The sequence below is a fragment of the Dendropsophus ebraccatus genome, chromosome 12 (assembly GCF_027789765.1).
Source record: "Dendropsophus ebraccatus isolate aDenEbr1 chromosome 12, aDenEbr1.pat, whole genome shotgun sequence".
In the NCBI taxonomy this organism is placed as follows: domain Eukaryota; kingdom Metazoa; phylum Chordata; class Amphibia; order Anura; family Hylidae; genus Dendropsophus; species Dendropsophus ebraccatus.
The window spans coordinates 10,818,825-10,837,477 of NC_091465.1; positions in this window are offsets into that span (position 1 = coordinate 10,818,825).

Genomic DNA, 18,653 nt, shown 5'->3' on the forward strand with positions numbered 1-18,653 from the left:
GGGGGCTGTGGCTGTAAGCTGCGAGCGCCCGGCAGCGGCGCAGGGGTTAAAGGGGCCGGGTCCCATGCTGCGTGTATGGGACCCATTGAGCTTCACAGTACAGGATCCACAGCTGATTTTGCTGCAAACTCGCAGCATGAAAATCAGCTGCGGATCCGGTAGGTGTGAACGCAGCCATAAAGTGCTTTTTTCCCTGCACTTACTACTGCATCAAGGCTTCACTTCCTGTATAACAAGATGATGTCACTTGCTGGATAAAATGATGATGTCACGACCCGACTCCCAGAGCTGTGCGTGCTGTGGCTGCTGGAGAGGATGATGGCAGGGGGATGCTCAGTGTCCCTCCAGTGCCCTGTGTCCCTCACTGTCCCCCTGCCATTATCCTCTCCAGCAGCCACAGCCCGCACAGCTCTGGGAGTCGGGTCGTGACATCACCATGTTATCCAGGAAGTGACATCACCATGTTATCCAGGAAGTGACATCACCATGTTATCCAGGAAGGGACATCACCATGTTATCCAGGAAGTTACATCACCATTTTATCCAGGAAGTGAAGCCTTGATGCAGTAGTAAGTGAAGGGAAAAAAGCACTTTATGTGCATTTCCTGTAATAAGTGTATATTGGTGATTTGTATAACTTTTGGGGGGCAATACAATACTTTATTAAAAAATTTTGCCGGACTTCTCCTTTAAATGGCGCGGAGGCGCGGAGAGCAGAGGAGTGCGAGCCCTCCCATTGAAGGCAAGATTCAACGCCAAGTCCGCACGGGGGTTTCTGCACGGAATTTCGGTGCTGATTCCATAGTGTGAACAGGGCCTTATAAAGCAGCAGAACGATTAAATTATCACATTCCTGATCTCACATGGTAAACAGAGTAGGCGCAAAAAAAAGTACCAAAGTGCAAAATTGCTCATTTTTGGTTGCATCAAATCCAGAAAAATTTTAAAATCGCCTTTACACAAGTAAGCTAATGATAGAAAGTACAGATCATGGTGTAAAAATTACACCTCAAATAGCCCCATAGACTAAAAAATAAAAGCGTTGTAAGGATGTAATAGAACAATTTAGTTATTTTAAAAAGGTTTTAATTTTTTAACAGCCTTCAAATAAAATAAAAGTTAAAGTCGTTGCCTATCATTGTAATTGTGCTGACTTGGGGAACATAGATAACATGTCAGTTTTACCATAGGACGAACGGCGCAAACACAAAAAAAACTGAAATAAGGGATTTTTTTTTTTTTTCAGTTTCATACCATATTTTATTGAAAAATTAAAGGAGAAGTCTGGCGAAAATTTTTATTAAAGTTTTGTCTTGCCCCCCAAAAGTTATACAAATTACCTGCAGAGGCAGGGAGGAACATAATAAACAAGCTTCACTTACCTCTCCCCGTGCCTTTTAAGCACCACCTCACTACTCCGGGACCACCGGCTCCAGTGACATCACAAGCTAATTGATTGCCTGCTCAGCCAATCAGTTATTGGGGCGGGACACTGCTGCAGTCACACATCTAAGGGCATGGGCAGAGGTAAGTAATACTTGTTTATTATATTACCCGGCCTGCTGCCAAATTTTTTAAATAGTCGGACCTCTCCTTTAAATAACTATTTAGTTTATGTATCTTGTTTAATGTTAGATTTGTTGCACCTACTTACAAGTTAGGCTAGGTTGAGACTGCGTTTTTGCAATCCGTCTTTTTCATCCGTTTTTTGCAAAAAACGGATGAAAAAAACGGATGCATTTGTGTGCATCCGTTTTGATCCGTTTCTTCCATTATAAAAAAAAACGGATCCGTTTTTTTTAACGGACACAAAAGTAGTGTCAGCTGCGTTTTTGTAGAAATATGTAGAAGACGGCACTTTCGTGGCTGTGGTGCTCGAGGTGAGAAAAATGTTCAAATATTAGGAAGAGCCCGGCACTCACCAAGTAAATTATGCTTCTTTATTGTAGGGTAGCACACATATGGTACAAGGACGCGTTTTGGCCAAGCATGGCCTTCATCAGCCATCAGGGGTGTACAATGCAGTGAGGTCACCAACAGGTATATATACATAACAAAAAAAACGCCAAAGTATGTGGGCGGGGGCCAAATGTGGTGATGTCATAGAGTGGGCGGGGCCATATGTGATTATGTCATAAGTGGGCGGGGTCAACGAAAAGACTTTTTTTTTTTACAATGGAAGTCAATGGAAGAACGGATCAAAATGGATGCACACAAATGCATCCGTTTTTTTCACCTGTTTTTGCAAAAAACGGATGAAAGAAACGGATTGCAAAAACGCAGTGTGACCCTAGCCTTATACAAATCCCCGAGCAAGAAGAGAGCAGCGGGGCTCGTAGCAGCCATCTGATCAGTTGTAAGGTAGGATCACAGGCTGGATTATAGCATTTGTGGACACATAGGCCTTCACTAACTCCGCACTTGAAGTCACAAAAATACAGGGGTCCCTTAAGGTATAATGGCCTCAGGTTACCATATTTCCACATAGAATGGGCTTTCCTAGATCATGCTTTGCAGCCAGTAACAGGTTGGATCCAGCAAAATCCATGTGAATTCTGATCCCAAACTGCAGACCATTATTTTTTTTATTTTTTAGTAGGTAAAGGGGTATTCTAGAGAAAAAACATTGTTTTCAAATAAACTAGTGCCACTAAGTTATACAGATTTGTTATTCACTTCTATGTAGAATTCTCCAGTCTTCCAATACTTATCAGCTGCTGCATGTCCTGCAGGAAGTGCTGTATTCTTTCCAGTCTGACACAGTGCTCTCTGCTGCCACCTCTGTTCATGTCAGGAACTGTCTGGAGTAGTAGCAAATCCCCATAGAAAACCTCTCCTGCTCTGGACAGTTCCTGACATGGACAGAGGTGGCAGCAGAGAGCACTGTGTCACTGTGTTCCTATGTTTTATGTACAGCTGTGAGTTGTACATGACCAGCGTCTATTCATTCAACAAATACGCAATGTGAACCCAGCCTTGGGGTGGGGAGGTCTGTGGCATATAGGGGAGGGCAGAGGTTAGGTGGACAGCCCGGGCCCAGGGTACATTTAATCCACCTTGCTCCAAACCTCAATATAAACCCCAATGAGTATCACTTTGCATATTGCACTATTATTTGGGCAGGTCATAGTTGTGTTATTTTGCTACTCAGTGGCACTGTTATATAGGCACCATATGGCAGTACGATGCAGCCCTTTGTAATCTTGTTATTTAGCATTTTTTTGTGTGTTTACTATTCTACCTAACATTTACTTGTCTTGAATAATCTTTTCAGTGGCCACCACACCTTCTGTGCAATATCTTATTACCTGGAGAAAAAAAAAAGTAAAACCCGGTTATACATACAAAGGTCTCCAAGGAGATCGCCTGCCGGCACATACACACCTGCCCTACACCTCCCTCCCCCCAAACTTAGCAGAACTGTCGAAAACCAACTGTTTCTAGGGGCCGCCATCTGCTGCGTCCAGCGCGGGGTGGAGTCCACATGCCAAAAATCAGAGTGTATGAAAACATCTGCATAATACAATGTATGGTAATTGACTGCATGTATACAGGGCCAGCTTCTTCTTATCTAGGGAGGAAACAGATTGCTCGGCCGGGATGTTCCCCACGTTGAGTGATTTCTTCTGTTTATAGAGAAATAGACTCAAGAGTGTTTTCTTCTTCTGCAACTTATTGTTTATTAAAAAAAAAAATGCTGCATGCCGTTCATAGCACGCCAGCTGTGGTGGAACTACATGGTCCAGCATGTCCAGATGAGAGGGAATTAGATGAAATACCTCACTATACATCAATGACTTGATCATGTATATAGTACGAGGTACCATACATTACAAACATTACAACTAAGCCGTGCAAATAGCGGCATACCAACAAAAAGAGGCATACTGATATATACAGCGAGGTATTCACGGCAGGTCTGATGAATTTAACTGATCGTAGTCTATTAGATACTATGATTGATCCATTTCCAGAATGTATATTGTGTCTCTGCTGGACCCACAAGCTCCACGTAAAACGTATGTGTTTGGGAAGTAACCCGAATATTGTCCGTAGAAGACTACATTCTGTCCCATGAAATCGAGTTATACCTGGTCCTCAGGATAGGGAGTAAGTAACTAATTGAGGGGGTCTGACCACTGGAACCCCTGAGATCTATATCTAAAAACTGTTCCATTCCTATGGGAGCTGCTATAGATAGCGGAGTACTAGAGATGAGCAGATCACTCGGCACTTGAATATCGCTTGATGAACAACATGGATACAGCCCTAGGGAATCCTGGAAAACATGAATACAACCATGGGTTCACACAGCGTAAGACACCGGCGGTTCTGTGACCCGGCTGATTCACAGAAAGGCCGGTGTCGGTGAACTTCATCCCGGCCGGTAATGCAATACCGGCCGGATGAACTTAATTTCTGTTGAATTGGGATGCGGGCCCTTCCGTGTTTGCCCGCATTTCAATTACCCATAGCACACAATGGAAAGTGCGTCTAGAGCCGCACTTTCCATTGTGTGAACTGTCAGTGTTGTGCGGACGCTATTCAATGAATAGTGGCCGCACAAACCTGACATGTCAGTTTTATGTGTGGTTGCTAGGAATTCGCTATGACTTCAATGCAATGTATCTTTTCTATTAACCGCCGTGATCAATTTAAAAAAATGAAACGTTGTGTGAACATAGTCATAGGCTGTACCCATGTTTTCCGGGCAGCATCCAACTTCTTCAGCCACTGATATTGAAATGGCAAACAATCAGACAAGCATTCTCAGGCTATGTTCACATTACGTATATTTTCATAAATGTACGGCCGTTGTTGCACATTGCAACAATGGCCTTGATTATTATGAAAATATACGTTACCTTGCCGTCTATAGGATCCCAGCCGGAGCGTAAACACATGGTTTATGCTCCGCCCGGGATCCCTAGCAGCGCTACAAACAACTGACATGTCATTTTTGTGAGGCCGCTATTGAACCCTGTCAGTGCACACTATGGATCGAGCGGCTTCGGATGCACCCACATCAGAACTTTGCGATGCTAAAGATAATTTCTGAGAGCGGCCGTTCCGTGACCTGTCGGTCTCTTACATTGTATGAACATAGCCTCAATCTGCATCTCTACTGAGTACACTTGGCTATCTGCATTGGCTGCTATAAAGAATGAATGGAGTGAAGACATGCCAGGGGTCCCAGAAGTCAGAGCCCCCATGATCAGTTAGGGCCCTAGTCCACCGGACGATTATCGTTCAGATTATCGTTAAATCATTCGAATCTAAACGATAATCGTTCGTTTGAAAAGCAGTTAACGACTAATGACCGAACGAGAAATCGTTGATCGTTTAATAAGACCTGGACCTATTTTTATTGTTGTTCGTTCGCAAATCGTTCGCATTCAATAAGAAGTCGTTCGGTCGTTCACAGTAGTGACGAACGCAATAGCGACAACAAGACGACCGCAAGATCGATCATAAGTAGCGATTATCTTTCCATGTAAATGGGCGAACGATTTCCGGTCTTTCGTAATAGCGGTCGTTTGGATCGTTTATCGTTAAGCGATAATCGTCCGGTGGAATAGGGCCCTAAATCTCAATGAAACTACTGCAGTGTGCCGCCTTGCATAGTTTTTCCCTAAAACAATAACATATACTGCAAATGTATGGCGGAGCGTTATGTAGGTGGAGCCTAAGGCGTCTTGCAACCCATTGCTTTAGATTTCTCCAGTGCAATAACATGACACCCATAGACTTTAAGGGTACAAACCCACACACCGTATACACAGCAGATACGCAGCAAAAACGCAGCAGATTTGACCAGCTGTGTCCAGTTATTTAGATCTAATCTGCTGCGTATTTGTTGCGTGTCGCAGCAGTAAATAAGCTGCGTATCGCAGCAGTAAATAAGCTGCGTATCGCAGCAGTAAATAAGCTGCGTATACGGTGTGTGGGTTTGTACCCTAAAGGGGTTATCCAGCGCTATGAAAACATGGCCACTTTTCCCCCTCTCTTGTCTCCAGTTCAGGTGTGGTTTGCAATTAAGCTCCATTTACTTCAATGGAACTTAGTTTGAGGGTATAAACCCACACACCGTATAAGCAGCGTATTTACTGCTGCGATACGCAGCAAATATGCAACAAATACGCAGCAGATTAGATCTAAATAACTGAACACAGCATCAAATCTAAACCATCAAATCTGCTGCGTATTTGTTACGTATCTGCTGCGTATACGGTGTGTGGGTTTGTACCCTGAAACCCCACCCAATCTGGAGACAAGATTTTTGCCATGTTTTTGTAGTGCTGGATAACCCCTTTAATGGAGCCATCCTAATTTCATATTACATTGGACAGCATATTATGAAGATATTCTCACCTAGTAACATTGCTTGTAGGAGAATATCTCTGCAATACACTGTCATTCGTATATATGGCGACACATGGAGTGCATGCAGCCACATAGTACAGAGACACCATGTTTCTCCATACAGCATCCACATACATGTGCATTGCATGGAGGGAGGGATATCACCACTATCATAGTCAGTATCATCATAGCACTTGACAAGAATCTTCTTCTAATATATATACGTACAGTGATGAATCTGGAGCGATAGCCAGGGAGCGTGTAAGCAGCGCAGAACAGTGTGCTCCCCCATTGTATTTCTGCATGACAGTAGTTTTATTATGTTACTCCAGTTCAAACAAATCTTGGCAAATTTATACTCAAAATGCACAATTTAAAATAATAAGTAATAAATAATGTGCTATACAATCCTATCGGGGAAAGTGGCTGGAAATAAATGACAAACCCAAAGCCCAATGCACCGCCGCTGTGATAAATTAAATATCTAGATTAATATTAAGTACAATCACTCAGTTCAAGTTAATAAGGACAAAGCTTGGAATTTTTTTGCTGAAATCTATTTTTATCTTTTCTTCTTTGTTATGTTCCTATATTGTAAAGGCTGCTAATGCACATTCATACTATGGACAATGGACACAGATGACCATCTATGTTATGGCTGGACCACCGTATCTTACTTTTTAGTTCCAAGTGTTGCAGCTTGGTTCACACAATGCCCTTTTTTTGGCCATATTTCAGGTGTCTTGTTTTGAAGGCTGTTATTTGGAAGGCTATATTATGCTATATTATGCAAATTACAATGATTATTTGCACAATATGGCAGTTTTTTCATCTCATAATGACGGGTATCCGGTAAGACATCAGAAATATGGCGGAGAAAAGATGTTGTGTGAACATAGCCATAAAGTGGATGCTAAAATGCACTTCTAATGCATTTCTATGATCAGCACAACACTGTCAATGAGGTGGATTTTCAGCTACAAATTATGCAAATTAAATACATTTAGAGGTTTAAGAAAAGGGGTGTGTTGATCCAGCACTCAAAATTGTAACAATTACAAATAAATAAGTTTATTTCATGCCAAAAATGTTAAATAAAAAATAAATAAATAAAAATAAATAAACTGGTGTCAGAAAGTTATATAGATTTGAAAAGCACTTCTATTTAAAAATCTCCATTCTTCCAGTACTTATTATCTGCTGTATGTCCTTCAGGAAGTGGTGTATTCTTTCCAGTCTGACACAGTACTCTCTGCTGCCACCTCTGTCCAGAGCAGGAGAGGTTTTCTATGTGGATTTGCTGCTGCTCTGGACAGTTCCTGACATGGACAGAGGTGGCAGCAGAGAGCACTGTGTCAGACTGGAAAAAAACACAACAGGATTGCTACAGGACATACAGCAGCTGATATGTACTGGAAGACTGAAGATTTTTAAATAGAAGTAAATTACGATCCTGCACAACTTTCTGACACTAATTGATCAGATTTTTTTTTCCCTCCAGTGTACCCCTTTAACCATTTTGCACAAAAATGTTGCTACTTGTCACTTCTGCATCATTTACAGAGAAATTAAGTGCCTGGATCCGCAGCAGATCCGCAGCAGATTTGACTGAATGAATGAACACACCATCAAATCTGCTGTGGATCCGCAGCAGAAAATCCACTGCGATACGGTACGTGTGAAGCTACCCTTAAAATCTATTTTTGAGGCTGCCACATATATGCAGGTGCAGGTTTGACTGACATATGAAATGTTAAAATAAACTTATAAATACGCACAAAATCCTACATCATAGGACTTTTAAATCAAAGGATTTCTTTTCTGCAGTTTTGCTATGTACATATGCCAGCTCGTGGTGTGTGTTCGCGGGCTCCTATTCACCGGAGGCTTTTTAAAGCCCATTAGGCCCCTTCTGGATCCCCATGAAGTGCCTTGATACAGATCTGTCCCGTTACTTTATACCGCGCTCTGTGTTTTCACTGCGTTGCATTTATTTTAATGCTACATACGCTAGAAGAATGTATTCAGAGTAACGGCCCCTGTTCAGGAGAATTCTGTGGGGATGTGTTCAGGATGTGGAGACTTTGCATTATTAGGGAAGCACTTCTATAAAAAACCTATTTCTAATGCACCTGAGTGCATATTGTGCCGTTATTAAATGCTTTCAGATTACTCTTATAGATGCATTTACTACAAATGCCTATCTAGTGCTAATACCTAAATGCAGTCCCGGCTGCAGTCTATCTCTACCGGTCAGGAGACATGTGCTACTTATTGGGGTATTGCCAGTCCCTCGGACTCTGTGCACACTACTGTAAAATCATACTTTTTTATAGAGATAATATATCAGGAATAGGTTTTAATGTACGCATCTGGCAAACAGAAGATGCATATAACACATATACTGCATGATATTTTTTGTGGCAACACTCTATATTTATATGTACCACCCTACCCCTGTCGGGTGAATGGAGCCTTATGGACACATGTCATCTATACCAGTGCTGTGACCTGGGGTTTTCGGATGGTAACAGCAGTGGGCGAGATGGTGTTTTGATTGGGCACTTGTCTCGGTGGCCAGAAATGGTGATGCCCACCCCTGGGGACACTAGCACTGGGCTTTGTAAGGGTAGCACTGTGTGTGCGTGTGTGGGTGCAGGTGCAGATAAACTCTTCAGTGCAATACAATAAAATAAAATGAGTGCAAAAGATATTCACAAAAATAATGGCAACAATGTCCTTTCTCCTGATGGACAACAACGAAATTTTAGGTTTAGGTGCTTGAAGTAGTGAGTTAGTAAGAAGAAGGTGACACCAAGAAAGTGATAGTGTGAAACCACACCCATCATCCCAAGATGTGACACCTGATAGAGATACCTTTTTACAGGTGGAATAGAAGCTTAGTGGCACACCTGGAATGGGACTCTACACCAGGGGCCCTATGAGTAATATGACTAATTTAGGTGTTTTGGGGTCTTATAATTTAGGGGCCAGGGTGGGGTGTCTTAATATGTATGGTTTTTTATATAATATTTAATAGGTCTGGGACCTTATAATTCAGGGGTAAGGGGTGTGATCATTTAGGGTTCTGGTCAGTGGTCTGGGCCAGGGTCTGATGACTTAGGAGTTTGAGGTATAATAATAATAATATAGGGGTCTGGAGTTTTATCATCAAGGGTCCAGGTCTGGCATTGCTACCAAGCTGTATTTAACGATTCTCTGCTGTTAGTATGGTGCCAGTCTAACTTTGAATTAAACGTTAAACTGGCACCACTTAAAGGGAACCATAACAGCACTATTGTGCTGATATGGTTCCCAGCAGCACAGTATACATGCACTGTGCAGCTTGTGGAGCATACTAGTCATGCAAAAGATGTTTTATTACACAGTGCGAGGCTGCAAGAGGGGTGGCAACTAGTCATCTGGGCAGGGAGCCACCTGTGACTAGTCACGGCTCCCTGCCTGTCAGCACGACGTACAGGGATGATTGACAGGCAGGGAGGCCACTCATGGGAATCACAGCCAGTTTATCAGCAACTTGACCTCAAATTAACCCTCCCAGCATTACAAAGAAGCTACAAAGTTGCAGATAAAGCCTGCCAGGGACTTGTTTACATTAGCTGTTTCAGAAGGAAGGGGAGGTGGGAGACATAATTAGAAACCTCACACACAGATTTTTTGTGTCTTCAGCAGAAAGCAGCAGCTGAGAACTGGGGGAAGGAAACTGAATAGATAATAACAAATATGGAAGGAATTGTTAACCTCATCATGGGCAGCAACATATCAAAAGTTATGTTTAAGCAGGGGTGGAACATAGCCTTATTTTCAATGGGATCCCGGCCGGAGTATACACACATCGAATGTGCTCCGGACGGGATCCCATGCGGCGCCGGAAAAAACTGACATGTCCGTGAATTCCGGCCGAAGAAAGACCTGTCAGTTCACACAGTGAAACAAGCGGCTCTGGCCGCTTGCTTCACTGTGTGCTATAGGAAGCTCTGATGCGGGCCCGCGCTGGTCAGAGCTCCGCGGCCAGAAAGATCACCTGGCCGGTACTTAAGTACCGGCCGGGATGATCCGGGCTGAGACCGGCCGTTCCGTGACGTAATGTGAACATAGCCTTAGGGTGTGTTCACACGTACAGGATCCACAGCAGATTTAATGTCGCAGATATCTAACTAAATTACTGAACACAGCATAAAATCTGCTGCGTATCCTGTACGTGTGAACGCACCCTTAAGTAGCTTCACACATACCGGATCCGCAGCGGATTTCACACTGCAAGTTTGCAGCTAAATCCGCTGCGAATCCATGTAGTGTGAAGTTGAATGGGGCTACATACCCGCAGGGGAACTTTCATTTCACTGCAAGTATGTAACCCGGCCCCTTTAACCCCCCGCAGCCCGTGCCCAGAGCAATACACTACCTGTTCTGCGCCTCGGCTGCATGTAAGGCGGGAGCCTCACATGCATTTGTGGCGCCCAGCAGGTAACATGTGCTCCGGGCCGCAGGGGGTTAAAGGGGCCGGGTTACATATTCGCAGCAGAATGAAAATTCCCCTGCGGGTATGTAGCCCCATTCAACTTCACAAACTCACATCGTGAAATCTGCTGCAGATCCGGTACGTGTGAAGCTACCCTTAAGCATATTTCTGTATTTAAAGGGCAAGTTTTAAAGAAGGTAAAAACATAAGTTGCAAAATCCACTTTTTAGGAAGTGTAATAGTGTAATACATTGTTTACACAGACAATTTCCCTTTAACCGTCCACATTGAACTAATTTTGCTTTGAATACAATATTTAAAACCTAAACAAAAGATGGCATTGTATATATCCATCAATCTCCAAGAATAACTCTTTTGTAGAACAAAGGTTCATACTTTCTTTCTTTTTTTTTTTTCTTTCCCTGTTTCAAGACTGGAGGTTTAAGAGGAGGGAAAAGTTCCTATCTCGCATAGACGTAGCCGTTCTCATCCCCTCAGCCATTTCCTGCAGAAGTCGGAGTTTATTAAAGGCGGAAGACATGCCTATTAAACAGCGGCTGCCTCAGTAAATAAGACGTCGATTACTATGGCAACCGTGAAAACAAACGGAATCAAACAAAGATGAAAATCGCCATAAATCTGAACTTTGTCAATTTTGTTTAGTTTCTGAACTTGGTCATTTTTGTGCAACGGGAAATGACTTTCTATAACAAATAGGCGTTTGATTTCCATAGAATAATACAGAAAAAAAAAAAGATTTGGGATGGTTTGGGCAGAAAAGGACAGATGTGTTTGGAGACTTTACGTGCAAAGAGTTTTCCTTAGAATGTGGAAAATATTACAGTATTTATTCCTGTAGAGAGTCCACTAGATATAAAACGCGTCGTGATGCCGGATCCGTGACACCACCGACCCCATCTACTTATATCTGGTTCCGTGACGACGTCTGTTGTTTTTATGGGAACGCCAACTCAGCTCTGCTACACCGTCATCCCCAACTCAGCTCTGCTACAACGTCACTTCCAACTCAGCTCTGCTGCACCGTCACCGCCAACTCAGCTCTGCTACACCGTCACTGCCAACTCTGCTCTGCTACACCGTCACCGCCAACTCGGCTCTGCTACACCGTCCCCCCAACTCAGCTTTGCTACACTGTCATCCCCAACTCAGCTCTGCTACACTGTCACCGCCAACTCAGCTCTACTACACCGTCATCCCCAACTCAGCACTGCTACAACGTCATCCCCAACTCAGCACTGCTACAACGTCACCGCCAACTCGGCTCTGCTACACCGTCACCGCCAACTCAGCTCTGCTACACCGTCACTTCCAACTCAGCTCTGCTACACCGTCACCGCCAACTCGGCTCTGCTACACCGTCACCGCCAACTCGGCTCTGCTACACCGTCACCGCCAACTCAGCTCTGCTACACCGTCCCCCCAACTCGGCTTTGCTACACTGTCATCCCCAACTCAGCTCTGCTACACCGTCATCCCCAACTCAGCTCTGCTACACCGTCATCCCCAACTCAGCTCTGCTACACCGTCACCGCCAACTCAGCTCTGCTACACCGCCAACTCAGCTCTGCTACACCGTCATCCCCAACTCAGCTCTGCTACACCGTCATCCCCAACTCAGCTCTGCTACAACGTCACCGCCAACTCGGCTCTGCTACAATGTCACCGCCAACTCGGCTCTGCTACACCGTCCCCCCAACTAAGCTTTGCTACACTGTCATCCCCAACTCAGCTCTGCTACACCGTCACCGCCAACTCAGCTCTGCTACACCGTCATCCTCAGCTCTGCTACAACGTCAGTTCTAACTCAGCTCTGCTACACAGTAACCGCCAACTCAGCTCTGGTACACCGTCCCCCCAACTCAGCTTTGCTACGCCGTCACCGCCAACTCAGCTCTGCTACGCCGTCATCGCCAACTCAGCTCTGCTACAACGTCACTTCCAACTCAGCTTTGCTACACTGACACCACCATCTCAGCTCTGCTACACTGTTATCATCTCCTTCATTGTCTCAGCTCTGCTACTTCACCATCATCAGGCAGAAGCATTGCATGATGGGAAATGTAGTTTCCTATCTTGGATATAGATTGGCTTTTAGAAAAACTTGTAACTCAGGAACGGCAGCAGCTAGAAAGATGGGAGACGTCTCAAAATACTCAGGGGGACTTGGTGAGTAAGGCCAGCTAGGTTTGGGAGCATTTCATTTTTTTTAGCTCTTGGGGGGAATACCCCTTTAATTGTTTTCAAATCTTTCAGTGTATGTACAGGTCATTCGCTTGTTGTTAGTGGCTATATACTTTTAAAACATGTGTAAATAATAAGATCAGGATAGGACGACCACCTCAACGATTGCAACTAACAACTATATTTTTCAGGTCGTTTATAAAATGTGCTTGTTTGCGATTTATTTATCGTTAATCAGCGAAAAAACTAACAAAAATTGCTTTGTCTAATAGGACCCTAAGTCTCTGTTAGACTCCTTTGGTGGTGGATTATCTGTCTAATAACAAAAGGATCGGGCATTTGAAATCCAACTTGCCTGATCCTTCTGGAGGCCCCAATAGGTTAGGTTCACACTGTGTAAAGATGACGGCCGTCTTTCATAACAATGCATGTCATGGCGCAAAGAGCATCTGATATTTTTGAAATAACGGACATTATTTGCACAATGACACCCATTGTTATGAGAGACGGATGTAATTTTTTACATGTGTGAACCTAGCTTTTGGCTGACTTATATCTAATGTGTAGAGGGGGTCTTTAGGGGGTCCTTACATATACTTTGTCTATACTTTGCACTGATTAGTCCTGACAACTTTGATGTTGTTTATGTAGGATAAGTCGCCCAGCATACACAATCCTCACACATACACTATTTTTTATTCTTTTTTTTTTTTTTTATACGGAGCGCTCAGCCAATCACAGGCCGGGACCGCCGCCTGAGTGTGGCCTGTCAGCTGACCGGCCATTTTGTAGATAGAGCGCGCGGGACCCGGAGATGAAGACAGCGCGGAGAAGAAGCCTGGACAGGTAATGTATGATGCTGCAAGGACATCGGTAACGATGTCCTTGCAGTTCTCGCTCAACGATCATTGGGCCGTGGAATAGGCCCAGTAAACGAGCGGCGATCTAGCAGATCGCCGCTCGTTTACATCGTTGATCGGGCCCTCCTCGGCCCGTGGAATAGGACCCTTAGGCAGTGGCTTGTGTCATGATACCGATGCAAAAATAGGTGGGTGGGTTGAAAACACAAAAACTGTGCAAATGTTTCCATGATAATTTTGCTCTGTCAGTTCAACTCCTGACTTTGGTTGAAAAAAGACTGACGGAAATACTACGTGTGAACATAGCCTAATATGAAACCGTCCCTATGATGATTTACAGCTTTATGTTTATAAAATTTATAATTTAGTTCTGCAATTTTCTCACGTTTTATGTTTCAATTCTCTACCATTCCCAAAGATCTCTGCCTGCTGTCAGGGAACGGAAACAATAGATTGCCTCTAGATTCTGACAGGTATCATTGCTGCCTGGACCAGTAGAGACTACATATCATTATGGTAAAATGATCAAGTCACAGCCAATCTTATCATCATCACAAAAAATTCAGATTGTCAATTTTTTTTTTAATTCTAGCACATTTGTTTCCAGTGACCTTACTCCGTCTCGATGTTGCATTAATTCAAAGTCCATCTGTGCAGACGTTACACACTCAGGGAAGGGGTGTAACTTTTGGGTCTCTGTTTCCATTTTCTGACAGCAAGCAGGAATCCTGGTGAATTACGCTCCACACGGTCCTATCAAATTTATTAAGAAATTGTCGCATTGTCTGCTTTTTCGAGTCAACGCCAGGAAATCATGGTCAAGGAAATGACAGGAAGGTACGAGAAAATTCATTGTATCAGCGTACGGGCAAACCTTTCCTGTTCAATTGTTTTTTTTGTTTTTTTTTAGTAGCTAATTAAATTATTGTTCACTAATACGTAAAGTCTGATGGTCTGGAATATAATGGGAGGGGGGGGGTTACGACATTCCCATTTATTTGGACCGATATTGATTTGATTTCTTTACGCTTGCTCGACAGAAACGACAAACATTAAAAAGGAAAAAAAAAAAAAAAGATGTATGCATGAAATATGAGGAAATTTTAAAAATGTCAGCACTTGTGAATCTCCTCAAAGTTTCTTTTATAATTTCACTCTATCATAAAAATCACTGCGGCGCTCTTTTCTTTTTACAGTTTAATGAAGATAAACTCAGGCACCGTTTATATCACCTAATATGTGTTACAGTATTAATGCTGGCATGGCTCTCAGCCGCCGGATGATAAGCTATTTCTCATATCCTAAATTGAGAAGCAAACATTGAATATGTATACAACAAAGAGCACGGAAAGGCGCAGGTCGACTTAACGCCGCTGCTCAGGTTACGACGCGGCGATACTCCGGGCGGCAAGTCATCTCCTCTCTTGTGCGGTTTATAAAGAATATCAGGGTCTGTTTCCTAGGAAAGTGTTAGAATAAACTTCTCTCTCATAACAGCAGCTCCCCCTGATACTGAACTGATCACAGACGCTACTGAGACATAAAACTATGGAAATTAAAGGGGTTATCCAGCGCTACAAAAACATGGCTACTTTTCCCCCTCTCTTGTCTCCAGTTCAGGTGTGGTTTGCAATTAAGCTCCATTTAAGCGTCATCAGCTGCTCAGCCCCGATTGGCTGAGCACAGTTATGCTCAGCCAATCGCGGCTGAGCATCGGATGACGCTGCAGAGGGCGGCCGGCATTCGGGACAGTCGGAGCTGTTCGCCGTCCGCCCGAAGAAGACGTCACTTGCTGAAGATAGGGTGACATGAAGAGACGGGTGTCGGCATGTGACAGGTGAGTATAGTGCACCACACTTCCGGGTACACGGGCGGGGGTGGTGGGACACGGGGAAGGGGGCCATTCACAGACATAAAATACATTACAAAGTTGTATAACTTTGTAATGTGTGTTAGTCTGTAAATAATTCTTTACCGCCGCACTACCCCTTTAAAGGGGGATTCCAAGGCAAATGATCTACACTAATCTCTTACCCCGTGGATGTGTATGTGCCCCCGAGAGTAAGAGATGCTGTTTGCTCTCATCTCCAGCTAATAGAAGCTTCCCGCCTCTTACACTGGTACGTAAAAAGTTATCCAGGATTAGAAAAACATAGTTGCTTTCTGACCCCCCCAGAAACAGCGCCACTTTTGTCCTCAGTTTTTGCATGGTATTACAGCTCAGCTCCAGTGCAGGTGTAGTACTATTGTTAGTAGGAAAAACTTTTTTTTCTAATCTTGGATGACCCCTTAAATATAGAAATTTTGCCCTTTAAGACTAAGGGTACAATTTCACAAAGCGATTTTTCAGCGATCAATGATTACCGATAGACAAAGTCATAGACGACCACTATGGCAAACGACCTGAAATCGTTCACCCAATTACACGGAACGATGATTGTTACTTATGATCGTTATTGCTTTCGTCCTGTCGTCGCTACTGCATTCGCTACTACCGCGAACGACCGAACGACGTTTTATTACATGCAAACAATTTGCAAACGATCAACGATGAAAATAGGTCCAAATTCTATTAAACGATCAACGATCTCTTGTTGGTCGTTTAATCGTTGCCTGCTATTACACTAAATGATTATCGTTCAAATCTAAACGATTTAACAATTTTTCGAACAATAATCGTTCTGTGTAATAACACCCTAAATGGTTTGGTCAGCAGTAAGATATTGGCTGAATTCACACTACGGGATTTTTCGGCCGACACTGACTGCGGTCAAAATATTTTGATTTTCTGCAGCTGATCAGTATTGGATCTGCATTGTGTGAACATTCTCCTAGGGGAAATGCAGATTCTTCATTACAGACAATCTGTAACATTTTCTCTATGTGTGGCCATATGCTTATGGCACATGGAAGTAATGGGGGGGGTTTATATGTAATGCATGTTAAGCACTTCATTATCTGTGCAATCAGCTCGTCAGCTGGCTGTCTCTTAACTCAGTGGCGTTCCTCACCGAGTGCTGGGAAAATGGGAGGAGTTTCCCAGGACTGGATCCAGCTTTTCCCACTACCTGTAAATTCGCTCATCTCTAATTTCAGTGGCAATGAAATGATACAGTAGTTGATTGACATTGGGGATCCCATCGGTGAACTCCACCTTCCATTAATCTTCCTCATTATCAGGCGACTGAATTGGAAGACCCTTGTATACAGCAACCTTGTCATAAGAAGCTTCTGCACTATTGGGTGGGTTCTCATAAGCAAAGTTATCATATATGACTTGGCACTGACCAATTCTAATTTGCTATTTTTTTAAGGATGGTCCCATCCCCCAGAATAAACACTGTTTTACTCTTCTTGCATATTACAAGAGCCATAGTGCATGTTACACATGTAACATTACACCTACAATGTAACATCAAAAACTTTTAGGTAAGTCATTGGATTCCAAAGTGACAAAAAGCAACTATCAGGTGTATGATGTTTGTCTAGTGAAAGGGTGCCATCTTGTGGTAAAGTGGGGAGTGACAGCAGAATGAGATTTTCATGTTTCTGATCCTTTTATCACATGCAGCTTTCCTGTATCATTTCTAGTGTATTTCATAATCCCATACTAGACCTGGGCAGCAAAAAAAATAATAATAAAAGAAAAATATTCTGGTGTAAACCTAGTAAATGCAACCTCCCCCACCCTTAGGCTAGGTTTACACACTGTCAAAACGATGACTGTTTTGATTGGACAGCCATCCTTTAACAGTAAATAATGGTAGTTATTCCCACAGTATTTGCTGTTAAATGATAGCCGTCCAATAAAAATAGTAATTTTGACAGTGTGTGAACATAGCCATAAGGGGTACTTGTCATGACATATAGAAAATAGAAAACCCCAGGAAATATATAGTTAATGTTTGTTTTATGTGTGCTGTCCATTTTAACTTTAATTTTGCTGCTCTAGTGGTCTGTTTAGTGCCCCCTTGTGCTGCTCATGCTTCACTCAAAGACGGTGGGCGTGCACAGCTGCTGACCAATCAGCATTCATCGTCACTGGGTCAGTCTGTGCAGAGCAGAGGGACAACTAACATCACTTCCTGCTTTTGGTCTTTTTTTTTTTTTTCTTGCTGCTACTAAAGCCCAGTTGGCCCTAGTGACGGAGCTTCGACTGTGGTTTTCCAGCAAGTGAGATACCTAGTGGTTGATTATATAGCAGTGTATTTTATAAAGAAAACAGGCAAAAAAAGAAATGAAGTAAATTGCAAATATGTAGTTTGTCACCCCCCTGCTGATTTAACATTGTTTATTGGTAACGAAAGATGACAGCGCCCATTTAATTTTTCAGGCTTTCATGTTTTTAAAACATAACCCCCCAACCCATCCCCCAGCCAATCAGGTGCAATCAGAAGGTGCAGATGCTTTCTTGCTGCTGTAGAAACTTCTGCTTCCTCCATAGTGTGTTGCCTCTGGTCCTTGGAGCGGTGACAAACGTCCTCTCTCTCGCTGTTCCAGACACTGCTGCTTCCTCTACAGCAGGGGTGTCAAACTCCGGCCCTCCAGCTGTATCAGAACTACAATTCCCATCATGCCAGGACAGCCAAAGCTAAAGCTTTGGCTGTATAGGCATGATGGGAATTGTAGCTTTGTAACAGCTGGAGGGCCTGAGTTTGATACGTCTGCTCTACATGACAGGTGTCTAACCTGCAGAACCAAATCCTCGGGGAACATTTGGTTTCCATAAACTTTAGCAGGGATGG